The sequence below is a fragment of the Salmo salar genome, chromosome 06, assembly GCF_965601325.2.
Source record: "Salmo salar chromosome 06, fSalSal1, whole genome shotgun sequence".
In the NCBI taxonomy this organism is placed as follows: Eukaryota; Metazoa; Chordata; class Actinopteri; order Salmoniformes; family Salmonidae; genus Salmo; species Salmo salar.
This window is the reverse complement of record NC_138296.1, coordinates 64278289-64291958: the sequence shown is the minus strand read 5'-3', so window position 1 is coordinate 64291958 and position 13670 is coordinate 64278289. Positions and strand designations below refer to the sequence as shown.

The window sequence follows — 13670 nt, the reverse complement described above, 5'->3', positions numbered from 1 at the left end:
AATCAACCCTACTCCTCGGCTCGAACGTACAGTGTGCGCTCCGAGAGTGAAACGGTCTGAATTTACAAACGGACAATATGACAACGCTCATAAATGCAGCCACTCCAGATTGAATTTAAGAACACACCCAAAGTCGAAAAATGTCTAACTTGTAATTTGTTATGCTAACTAGCTAGCAAGAGGTTGCATAGCAACAGCATCAACTTCCAGTAGAGAAGGCAAAGAGCAAATACACTCAACTGAAAGTTCGGTTGCACTACAATTAAAGTGTGGAAATGTTATGCCCCTTAGACATCAATTTAAAATCCTCCAATCCACTTATGCTGTAGCCTACTCCCGACCGTTACGTTGTACAGCGCCATATTTTCCATTCCATCCTAACGGAAACCCTGAGGGTTTTGTTTTTCTCGGAATAGAAACACCATAATATTAATACAATTAATTAAGCCAAATTTCTTAAAATCAATCCCATATACTATGTTATTACAAAAACGGTTTTACATTTTCTGGTAATGCCAATATGGAAAACTATCAAATGCTTCTCAAAGATGCCCTCTGTTGGTCAAACTAGCACACACTTGCATTAACAGAAAGAAATTGTTGACAATTAGATAACGTGCCACAGAATGCTTCAGCAGCCTGCAAAGTGTGCTGCAGTATGACGCAACTTTTAAAGGAGGAACCACTGTATGCATCTGTTGGTCACTGATACCTTAAAAAAAGGTAGACGCGTGGATCAGAAAACCAGACAGTATCTGGTGTGACCACCATGTGCCTCATGCAGCGCAACACATCTCCTTTGCATAGAGTTGATCAGGTTGTTGATTGTGGCCTGTGGAATGTTGTTCCACTCCTCTTCAATGGCTGTGTGAAGTTTCTGGATATTGGCTGTTGTACACGTTGATCCAGAGCATCCCATACATGCTCAATCGGTGACATGTCTGGTGAGTATGCATTTATATTTTTGCAGTGGTGTAAAGTGCATAAGTAAAACTACTTTAAAGTACTACTTAAGTCGTTTTTTGGGGTATCTGTACTTTACTTCACTATTTACATTTATCACAACTTTTACTTCACTACATTCCTAAAGAAAATAATGTACTTTTTACTCCATACATTTTCCCTGACACTCAAAAGTATTTGTTACATTTTGAATGCTCAGCAGGACAGGAAAATGGTTAAACTCACATCCCTGGTCATCCCTACTGCCTCTGATCAGGAGGACTCACTAAACAAAAATGCTTTGTTTGTAAATGATATCTGCATGTTGTAGTGTGCCCCTGGCTATCTGTAAATACAATTAAAATGTAATTGTGCCATCTGGTTTGCTTAATATAAGCAATTTTAAATGTTTTATACTTGTACTTTTACTTTTGATACGTAAGTATATTTAAAACCAAATACATTTATACTTTTACTCAAGTAGTATTTTACTGGGTGACTTTCACTTTTATTTGAGTCATTTTCCATTAAGGCATCTTTACTTTTACTCAAGTATGACAATTGGGTACTTTTTCCACCACTGTATTTTTGTTCAGTGTATGTGTTGGGCTTTAGCTGAGATTATTCTTTACAGAGTCAAGTACATTTGTCCAGGCCTCAATTGTTCCTTGACTAGCACCATTCATTCTCGCTGTCGACAATTCTAATGTTATAACGTCTAATAATAACTGCATCCACTGGCAAATTGGGAGAGAGTGAGGTGATTGCCATCTAAGAGCCAGCATATTTGTTTGCGGCAATGCTGCCTGCCAGCTGTAATGATCTCTGATTGATTGAGAGATTCAAGAAGCTGTCATTATACCTATTCCCACTACAAGATACGAAGGAGAGTCTGAGGAGCTGGGTGAGGAAAGAGAATTCTACTTTTCAATTCACAGTATGGCCTTGCCTTATGTATCGTTGTGGCTGGCAATACAACATTCTTGGTCCGCAGCTGAAATTGACCATAAATATCACAGTAGCCACTAGACAGTAAACACAAACTATTCAACAAAAACATATTACACTATTGAATAACGCAACCAAACCATATTACACTTTTGAATAATGCAACAGTTCACAAGCATGAAGGCCTATGTGCAGAAAATTAAAGGGTTTAAATTCTTGTCTGTAGGCTACACACATTAGGCTACATTTTAGCTTCAAGACAAAAGCACAGAGCTGCTATAACAGCATGTCTTCATCAAGTAACGTTAGCCTATCAAAACATTTCGTGCATGCGAAAGCATGTAAACATATAGGAGGTCCCGTGAAAAAAATAAAGACCCCCGAATGTCACGGTATAATTCACACTGGTCCTGATCAACATATTTCATGATAGTTTGTCACGTATACTCCCTCTCCAGCACTCGAGGTCACCAGGCTGCTCATTATTACACACACCTGTCACCATCGTTACATGCACCAGCGCCTCATCAGACTCACCTGGACTCCATCACCTGCCTGATTACCTTCCCTATATATGTCACTCCCTTTGGTTCTTTCCCTAGGTGTTACCGTTTCTGTTCCGGTGTTCATGTCTGTACGCTACCCGTGTTTCTTGTTTTGTTCTATGTTAATTTATTTATTAAATACACTCTCTGAACTTGCTTCCCGACTCCCAGCATACACGTTACATAGTCTGGGTGCTGAGTTTCTATGCATGCAAACTTTACACTGCACATGTATACTGAGTGTACCAAACATTAGGAACACCTTCCTAAAATTGAGTTGGACCCCCTTTAGCCTAGGAACAGCCTCAATTCCTTCGGGGCATGGACTGACTCTACAAGGTGTTGAAAGCATTCCTCAGGGACGCTGGCCCATGTTGACTCCAATGCTTCCCACAGTTGTGTCAAGTTGGCTGGATGTACTTTGAGTGGTGGAGCATTCTTGATACACATGGGAAACTGAGTGTGAAAAATCCAGCAGTGTTGCAGTTCTTGACACACTCAAACATGTGCCCCTGGTACCTACTAACATGCCCCGTTCAAAGCCACTTAAATATTTTGTCTTGCCCATTCACCCTCTGAATGGCACACATACACAATCCATGTCTCAATTGTCTCAAGGCTTAAAAATCCTTATTTAACCGGTCTTCCCCCCTTCATCTACACTGTTTGAAGTGGATTTAACAGGTGACATCAATAAGGGATCATAGCTTTCACCTGGATTCACCTGGTCAGTCTATGTCATGGAAAGAGCAGGTGTTCCTAATGTTTTGTACAAACAGTGTATTTCTCTGTACACTTGTAACTTCATGCATAATAACCATTCTACTGTTTACATGGACCCAGACGGCTAGGACGCTACACCACAGCCATACGTTAAGTAGTGAGCTTTACTCTTGTAACGAGTAAAAATACGGAAATATGAAATGTAAAATGGACCTTTCTTACCATTTATATGGAATATGATTATAAAGATGTCATCCAGTATATAATCCACCATGATCTCATGATATAGATAGGCCAGGGGTGGGCAATCATTTTGGCTCGAGGGCCACATTGGGATACAAAACAATTCAGCAGAGCGCCACAGTTCTTTTTTCACTGAACGATTTGTTTGTCAAAAGCAATTTGCGGGCCAGAAAAAGGGCAGTTATTTGAAAATATATAGTTCCGTTATAATTTATTTAAATATATAGGTCCATTATAATTTATATAAATATATAGGTCCGTTATAATTTATATAAATATATAGGTCCATTATAATTTATATAAATATATAGGTCCGTTATAATTTATTTAAATATATAGGTCCATTATAATTTATATAAATATATAGGTCCATTATAATTTATATAAATATATAGGTCCGTTATAGGAGTCTGAGGTACGGGAGAACGAACTTGGTATAAACGGAGTCGTTTAATAAGTGCTGACCAAACTCCAAAAACCCAAATATATAAAAATAACAAAGTGGGTACAAAACCCGTCGCACACCAACACATACTAGCACAATCACATACAATAAAACAATCTCCGACAAGGACATGAGGGGAAACAGAGGGTTAAATCCACAACATGTAATTGATGGGATTGGAACAAGGTGTGAAGGAAGACAAGACAAAACCAATGGAAAATTAAAAATGGATCAGTGATGGCTAGAAGGTTGGTAACGTCGACCAGCGAACACCGCCCGAACAAGGAGAGGGACCGACTTCGGTGGAAGTTGTGACAGTACCCCCCCCCCCCCCCCCGATGCGCTGCACCAGGCACCGACCTCGGGGACGACTCGGCGGGCGAGGCGCAGGGCGATCCGGATGGAGACGGTGGAAATCTCGCAACATCGAAGGATCCAACACGTCCTCCACCGGAACCCAGCATCTCTCCTCCGGACCATACCCCTTCCAGTCCACGAGGTACTGAAGGCCCCTCGCCCGACGTCTCGAATCCAGTATGGAACGAACGGAGTACACCGGGACCCCCTCGATGTCCAGAGGGGGCGGAGGAACCTCCCGTACCTCAGACTCCATGGAGCTGGGAGGGGCGGTGCGCAGGGAGACCGGAGGGGGTCCCCGCTCGTGCACCATCTGTGGCCACAGAGGTCACACTGCCGGTCGGTGCCGGGTTGGTTCCTCTGGGAATCGAGGCAGCAGGCAGGGCGCTCTGGCGTCACCCCAGGTGAGCTGGCACCATTCTCACCCAGAGCCCTCTGTTGTACATATGTTTGTGTCTGTTATGTTCCCTGAATTTTCCCCGCATTCCCAGCCTAAGGCGCTCATCGATTCAGGCGCAGCTGGGAATTTTATTGATAGTGCTTTAGCCTATAGTTAGGGATCCCTATTGTTCCTGTGGATGTGCCCTTCCCCGTTCACGCCTTAGATAGTCGACCATTAGGGTCAGGGTTAATTAGGGAGGTCACCGCGCCGTTGGGCATGGTGACGCAGGGGGATCATACGGAGAGCATTAGTCTCTTCCTTGGTGCTGGGCCTACCCTGGTTAGCTTGTCATAACCCCACTGTTTCTTGGCCACAGAGGGCTCTCACGGGGTGGTCGCGAGAGTGCTCAGGTAGGTGTTTAGGGGTTTCCGTTGGTGCTACTATGGTGGAACATTCAGACCAGGTCTCCACTGTGCGCATTCCCCCTGAATATGCCGATTTGGCTCTCACCTTCTCCAAAAAGAAGGCGACTCAATTACCACCTCATCGACGGGATGATTGTGTGATAGATCTCCTGGTAGACGCTACACTTTCTTGGAGTCACGTGTATCCCCTCTCACAGGCGGAGACTGAGGCTATGGAAACATATGTCTCTGAATCCCTGCGGCAGGGGTACATTCGGTCCTCCACTTCACCCGCCTTCTCGAGTTTATTTTTTGTGAAGAAGAAGGAGGGAGGTCTACGCCTGTGTATTAACTATCGGGGTCTGAATCAGATCACTGTGAGGTATAGCTACCCGCTACCGCTCATAGCCACAGCAATAAAGTCAATGCACGGGGCGCGCTTCTTCACTTAAGTAGATCTCAGGAGCGCTTACAACCTGGTGCGTATCCGAGAGGGAGATGAGTGGAAGACGGCTTTCAGTACCACCTCTGGGCATTATGAGTACCTCGCCATGCCGTACGGGTTGATGAATGCGCCATCAGTCTTCCAAGCCTTTGTAGATGAGATTTTCAGGGACCTGCACGGGCAGGGTGTAGTGGTGTATATTGATGACATTTTGATATACTCCGCTACACGCGCTGAGCATGTGTCCCTGGTGCGCAGAGTGCTTGGTTGCCTGTTGGAGCATGACCTGTACTTCAAGGCTGAGAAATGCCTGTTCTTCCAACAGTCTGTCTCCTTTCTAGGGTATCGCATTTCCACTTCAGGGGTGGAGATGGAGAGTGACCGCATTGCAGCCGTGCGTAATTGGCCGACTCCCACCACGGTAAAGGAGGTGCAGCGGTTCTTAGTGTTTGCCAACTACTACCGGAGGTTTATCCGGGGTTTTGGTCAGGTGGCGGCTCCCATTACCTCACTGCTGAAGGGGGGCCCGGTACGCTTGCAGTGGTCAGCTGAGGCGGACAGGGCTTTTAGTCACCCGAGGGCTCTGTTTACCTTGGCTCCCGTGTTGGCCCATCCGGATCCCTCTTTGGTGTTCATAGTGGAGGTGGACGCGTCCGAGGCTGGGATAGGAGTGATGCTCTCTCAGCGCTCGGGTACGCTACCTAAGCTCCGCCCCAGTGCCTTCTTCTCGAAGAAGCTCAGCCCGGCGGAGCGAAACTATGATGTGGGGGACCGGGAGCTGTTGGCTGTCGTCAAGGCCTTGAAGGCGTGGAGACATTGGCTTGAGTGGGCTAAACACCCTTTTCTCATCTGGACTGACCACCACAATCTGGAGTACATCCAGGCGGCGAGGAGACGGAACCCTCACCAGGCAAGGTGGGCCATGTTTTTCACCCGTTTTGTGTTTACCCTTTCCTACCGACCAGGCTCTCAGAACGTTAAGGCAGACGCATTGTCCCGGCTGTATGACACAGAGGAGCGGCCCATGGATCCCACTCCCATACTCCCGGACTCTTGCCTGGTGGCACCGGTAGTGTGGAGCTGGACGCGGACATTGCGCAGGCGTTGCATACAGAGCCCGCTCCCCTTCAGTGTCCGGCTGGGCGTCTGTACGTTCCGTCTGCTGTCCACGACCGGCTGATCCATTGGGCCCATACGTCACCCTCCTCTGGTCATCCTGGTATCGGTTGGACGGTGCGCTGTCTTAGTGGGAAGTACTGGTGGCCCACTTTAGCTAAGGACGTGAGGGTTTCCTCCTGCTTGGTGTGCGCCCAGTGCAAGGCTCCTAGACACCTGCCCAGAGGTAAGTTACAACCCTTACCCGTTCCACAACGGCCATGGTCGCACCTGTCGGTGGATTTCCTGACTGATCTTCCTCCTTCACAGGGTAACACCACGATCCTGGTCGTTGTGGATTGTTTTTCTAAGTCCTGTCGTCTTCTCCCGTTGCCCGGTCTCCCTACGGCCCTACAGACTGCGGAGCCTCTATTTACCCACGTCTCCGGCACTACGGGGTGCCTGAGGATATAGTGTCTGATCGGGATCCCCAGTTCACGTCGAGGGTCTGGAAGGCGTTCATGGAACATCTGGGGGTCTCGGTCAGCCTTACCTCAGGTTTTCACCTCGAGAGTAACGGGCAGGTGGAGAGAGTTAATCAGGATGTGGGTAGGTTTCTGAGGTCTTATTGCCAGGACTGGCCGGGGGAGTGGGCAGCGTTCGTGCCATGGGCAGAGATGGCCCAGAACTCGCTACGCCACTCCTCCACTAACCTTTCTCCCTTCCAGTGTGTATTGGGGTATCAGCTGGTTCTGGCTCCTTGGCATCAGAGTCAGACCGAGGCTCCTTCGGTGGACGAGTGGTTCTGGCGCACGGAGGAAACATGGGAGGCCGCCCATGTCCACCTTCAGCGCGCCGTACTGCGCCAGAAAGTGGGTGCAGACCGTCACCGCAGTGAGGACCGGGGGACCGGGTCTGGCTCTCGACCCGAAACCTGCCCCTTCGCCTGCCCTGTCGGATGCTGGATCCGCGGTTTGTGGGGCCATTTAAAGTCCTGAGGAGAGTGAACGAGGTATGTTACAGGTTACAGCTCCCCCCCGATTACCATTCCATGTGTCTCTCCTCAGGCCGGTGGTGGCTGGCACGCTCCAGGAGTCTGAGGTACGGGAGAACGAACTTGGTATAAACGGAGTCGTTTAATAAGTGCTGACCAAACTCCAAAAACCAAAATATATAAAAACAACAAAGTGGGTACAAAACCTGTCGCACACCAACACATACTAGCACAATGACATACAATAAAACAATCTCCGCAAAGGACATGAGGGGAAACAGAGGGTTAAATACACAACATGTAATTGATGGGATTGGAACCAGGTGTGAAGGAAGACAAGACAAAACCAATGGAAAATGAAATATGGATCAGTGATGGCTAGAAGGTCGGTGACGTCGACCGCCGAACACCGCCCGAACAAGGAGAGGGACCGACTTCGGCGGAAGTCGTGACCCCTGGAGTGTTTTTTAACCCAAAATAATAATCCCCCCACGCCCCCAGTGTGTATGTTGCCCACCCCTGAGATAGGCCTACTGTATATTCTGTATTTCCCTGACGACTGAATTCTTCCACTGCTCTATGTTCGCTACATACTTCAGTCTGAGACTGCCGTCGACGAAGTCGTTTGTGGTGACGTCAAAACGAGGGCTGTTGTACGAAACAAAGTCATCATCGATTTAATCATCTCTAACCAGTCAGTATCAAAGCAAAATCCGCATTTCTAAAAGGCCGCTTTACCCACGTGTGTTCTGGGACCAATCAGAATGGTTAGAATGTGTTTGAGTTCTAGAAATAGTCAGGGAGGTACTCAGATCCAGGCTCATTGCAGAGAAAAAACTATCGTCCGTGGGCATGGCGTAGCATTTGGTCAGAGCAAGGAGTTTGTTAGCTAGGCAACTACGGCATATCCGCTAAGAAAACCCCTATTACCCACATCCAACTCAGTCCAGTCCAGTTGGGTCTGTGGTTCCTGACTGGGTGAGGGTGAGGGGGCTATTCTTGACCAAATGTGCCGTCTGATGTATTTACACACCCATGAACTCTCCCTGGCAGCTTGGCCGCCCTGCTCTCTCGGACAGACAAGAAGGGTCCGTCTTGAACACTGATGTCTCCCGCCAGGTGTCTGCCTTCCCTATCTATAAATACATCTGCAGCTTTTCCTCTTGGCTCCAAGCAGACGCCTGGCAACGCACACCGCTCTATCTGTCAGGCCCTGGTTTGATCAGGTATCCATGCCCACTCGCTGCCAAACTAAACGTAAACACTAATATGTTTCAAGGAGCTCAGAGGCTCAGACAGAGAATAGGCACAGGATTGGAGGTCTGTGTCTATCAATCGAAAGCAGAGTCTGTGTCTATCTATCTTTTCATCAGCCAAGCTTATGTTGTGTATTCTCATCGACAGCTTCCCTCTGTTCGCCTGGCCACTCAGATCAGCTTCCAGAAAATGTGAAGTGAAACCTCTTTCCCTGCTCTAGCTGGTTGATTCCTCAGGATAGACTCTTCTTCCCAAATCAATAATCTTATTACTGGAAACTCTGCACTTGATTGGGAGAATGTACTCCTGGCCCCTGCAGAACGGCTTCCCAGGGAGGGAGAGACCTCTTCACACGCCTCTTTTAGCTCCGACGGCCAATTTGTTTCCAGGAATTGCAGTAGTTTGACGGCGTTGAGGAGAAAGCTATTATTACCAACTAACCCTCCTTGGTGCTGCAGCAGAGCACTTGTTATCAGGCAGACAGTGCTCCAATTCCAGAGTTCAGTTCACTCTCACTAGACTAGAGAGAGGTACTGTAGGTCCAGGTGTGGAGAGGGACATTATGAGAGCACACCTCTGTAATGTCCTTCACTTCACCATTTCTCAGAGAGCTCCTGGGAGAGAAGCCGGGCCCCGGGGCCCCCTTCACAGGCAGCCATGATAGATGAGGCCCCATCCTGTCTGTCTGTAGCGTAAATGAGCTCCTGTCCCCCCTGTCTCCCGTATGGCCCGCAGAACCCAAATCCGTCCTCACCCCACCTCTTGCTTTATAGATCAAGAGAAGAGCAGAGCGGGCAATCTGCAAGGCAGCGCAGCACAGGGATGGCATGCGTGCCCACAGCAGCCTGTCTCCATCTGTCAGAGGGTATGGGTCAAAGAGAGGGGTGTTGCCTCACCTCATCCCCTTGACAGTTTTCTGACTCTAAGCCCTGCAGCAGTGACATAAGGCCTACCATCAAACCCACACCTACCACACAGCAAGTAGAAATACCAACAATCCATCCCTCTGTCTCTCTGTCTCTCTGAGATAGATAGAGAGAGAGAAAGAGAGAGAGAGCGAGAGAGAGAGATAGAGAGAGAGTGAGAGAAAGAAAGAGAGAGAGAACTGATGCATTTATGTCGCAAATGAAATTAAGAGACCTCAGAACAGAACTGCGGGCACCGACTACTAAGTGATCAATCTTTCCGCTGGTCCAGAGAGGCTGGTCCTTTGTCTACTGATGCCTCTGGGAAAGATCCCACAGCTCTGAAACATCAACTGAACCCATCTGTATTCTCCACGCTTTTATGAGTGGCTTTCATAGGCACACAGTACCATATGGCAACCGAACTGAACAGACAAACCAGAAAAGACCACAGTGGCATATGGGCTGCTTTTGAAATGCATGTGTAATGAATAACAAACAATGGAAATGCACTAGTCACCAGTGTGAGAACAATACATCATCTAAAACTGCCAGTAGTCATGAGCATAATCAAATCAGAAGATATCCATTTAATTAAATGAAATACAAGACTAATTATGGTCAATCTATAACCTATTGACACAGTTCTCTCTTCATGTGGATTACATCTGTCCTCTTGCACAGCATCACATACCGAACATAGACCTACAATGCATTTGGAAAGTATAGACCCTTTGACTTTTTCCACATTTTGTTGCGTTACAGCCTAATTCTAAAATGTATTAAATAAAACCATTTCCTCAGCAATCAACACAAAATAGACCACAATGACAAAGCGAAAACAGGTTTTTAGACATGTTTGCAAATGTATTAAAAATAAAAAACAGAAATAGCTTACATAAATATTCAGACCCTTCGCTATGAGACTCGAAATTGAGCTCAGGTGCATCTGTTTCCATAAATCATCCTTGAGATGTTTCTACAACTTGATTGGAGTTAACTCTTTCTAAATCATGTCCAATCAATGGAATTTACCACAAGTGAACTCCAATCAAGTTATAGAAACATCTCAAGGATGATTTATGGAAACAGATGCACCTGAGCTCAATTTCGAGTCTCATAGCGAAGGGTCTTACAGTACCAGTCAAAAGTTTAAACATCTACTCATTCAAGAGTTTTTCTTTATTTTTAATATTTTCTACATTGTAGAATAACAGTGAAGACATCAAAATGATGAAATAACACATATAGAATCATGTAGTAACCAAAAAAGTCTTATATTTTATATTCCTCAAAGTAGCCACCTTTTGCCTTGATGACAGCTTTGAACACTCTTGGCATTCTCTCAACCAGCTTCATGAGGAATGCTTTTCCAACAGTCTTGAAGGAGTTCCCACATATGCTGAGCACTTGTTGGCTGCTTTTCCTTCACTCTGCAGTCCAACTCATCCCAAATCATCTCAATTGGGTTGAGGTTGGATGATTGTGGAGGCCAGGTCATCTGATGCAGCACTCCATCACTCTCCTTCTTGGTCAAATAGCCTTTACACAGCCTGGAGGTGTGTTTTGGGTCATTATCCGGTTGAAAAACAAATGATAGTCCCACTAAGCGCAAACCAGATGGGATGGCGTATCGCTGCAGAATGCTGTGGTGGCCATGCTGGTTAAGTGTGCCTTGAATTCTAAATAAATCACAGACAGTGTCACCAGCAAAGCACCCCCACAACATCACACCTCCTCCTCCATTCTTCACTGTGGGAACCACATATGCGGAGATCATCCGTTCACCGCAAAGACACGGCGGTTGGAACCAAAATTCTTAAATTTGGACTCATATGACCAAAGGACAGATTTCCACCGGTCTAATGTCCATTGCTCGTGTTTCTTGGCCCAAGCAAGTCTCTTCTTCTTATTGGTGTCCTTTAGTAGTGGTTTCTTTGCAGCAGTTCGACCATGAAGGCCTGATTCACACAGTCTCCTCTGAACAGTTGATGTTGAGGTGTCTGTTACATGAACTCTGTGAAGCATTTATTTGGGCTGCAATCTGAGGTGCAGTTACCTCTAATGAACTTATCCTCTGCAGCAGAGGTAACTCTGAGTCTTCCATTCCTGTGGCAGTCCTCATGAGAGCCAGTTTCATAATAGCGCTTGAATGTTTTTGCGGCTACACTTGAAGAATCTTTCAAAGATCTTGACATTTTCTGGATTGACTGACCTTCATGTCTTAAATTAATGATGGACTGTTGTTTCTCTTTGCTTATTTGAGCTGTTCTTGCCATTATATGGACTTTGTCTTTTACCAAATAGAGCTATCTTCTGTATACCTTGTCACAACACAACTGAAAATATATTTTGATTTGTTTAACACTTGGTTACACTTGGTCTTGGTTACTACATGATTCCATATGTGTTATTTCATAGTTTTGATGTCTTCACTATTATTCTACAATGTTAAAATAGTAAACGTAAAGAAAAACCCTGGAATGAGTAGGTGTGTCCAAACTTTTGACTGGTACTGTATGTAAATAAGTGTCACGATCGTCGTAATAGATGGACTAAGGCGCAGCGGGTACGTCAATGCTCATTTTTATTAATCCAAAACAAACACGAAAAAACGATAACCGGACGACAAAACAGTCTTGTAGGCAACACACAGCAATACAAGAAACAATCTCCCACAAACCCCAAAACAAACATACTCATAATTATAGGACCTTCAATCAGAGACAACGATAGACAGCTGCCTCCAACTGAAGGCCCCAACACCAATTAGCAAAACATAGAAATACAAACGACTAGACAGAACATAGAAATAAACTAACATAGAACAATAACCAAAAACCCCGGAATAGATAAATCTAACACCCCTCTACATACACAACCACCCCCGAACCATATAAAACAAATACCCCCTGCCACGTCCTGACCAAACTCAAATAACAAATAACCCCTTTACTGGTCAGGATGTGACAATAAGGTATTTCTGTTTTTTATTTTTACTACATTTCCAAACATTTCCAAAAACCTGTTTTCGCTTTGTCGTCATGGGGTATTGTGTGTAGATTGCTGGCGAAAACATGTATTTTAGAATAAGGCTGTAACGCAACAAAATGTGGAAAAAGTCAAGGGGTCTGAGTACTTTCTGAAGGCACTGTACATACAAAAAGACATTCACATTTCTCAGAGAGTGATGTCAACAACCCATTGAAGAAACAGGTAATCTACCAATACCAAACAGCAGGTAACAAAGGACACTGAACCTCTCACATATCGAGTAAAGTCAACCGGACTGCAGCTGTGTTATGACTGTGGTAATATTGTTATGACTGTGGTAATATTGTTATGACTGTGGTAGTATTGCTATGACTGTGGTAATATTGTTATGACTGTGCTAGTATTGTTATGGCTGTGGTAATATTGTTATGGCTGTGGTAATATTGTTATGACTGTGGTGGTATTGTTATGACTGTGGTAATATTGTTATGACTGTGGTAAAATTGTTATGACTGTGGTAATATTGTTATGACTGTGGTAGTACTGTTATGACTCTGGTAGTATTGTTATGACTGCTAGTATTGTTATGGCTGTGGTAATATTGTTATGACTGTGGTGGTATTGTTCTGACTGTGGTAATATTGTTATGACTGTGGTAATATTGTTATGACTGTGGTAATATTGTTATGACTGTGGTAAAATTGTTATGACTGTGGTAGTATTGTTATGACTGTGGTGGTATTGTTCTGACTGTGGTAATATTGTTATGACTGTGGTAATATTGTTATGACTGTGGTAAAATTGTTATGACTGTGGTAGTATTTCTATGACTGTGGTAGTATTTCTATGAGTGTGGTAGTATTGTTATGACAGTGGTAGTATTGTTATGACTGTGGTAGTATTGTTATGACGGTGGTAGTAACGTTATGACTGTGGTAGTACTGTTTTGACTGTGTCTAGGAACTCCTCTTCCTTTTGTCTTTGGGCACTC

At 45.3% G+C, this 13670-nt stretch overlaps 1 protein-coding gene across 12 annotated transcripts in view; it reads right to left on the bottom strand.

Moving 5' to 3' along the window:
- The window catches only part of lama2 (laminin, alpha 2), a 143707-nt gene that overhangs the window by 58251 nt on the left and 71786 nt on the right, over positions 1-13670 (bottom strand). The window lies entirely within an intron of this gene.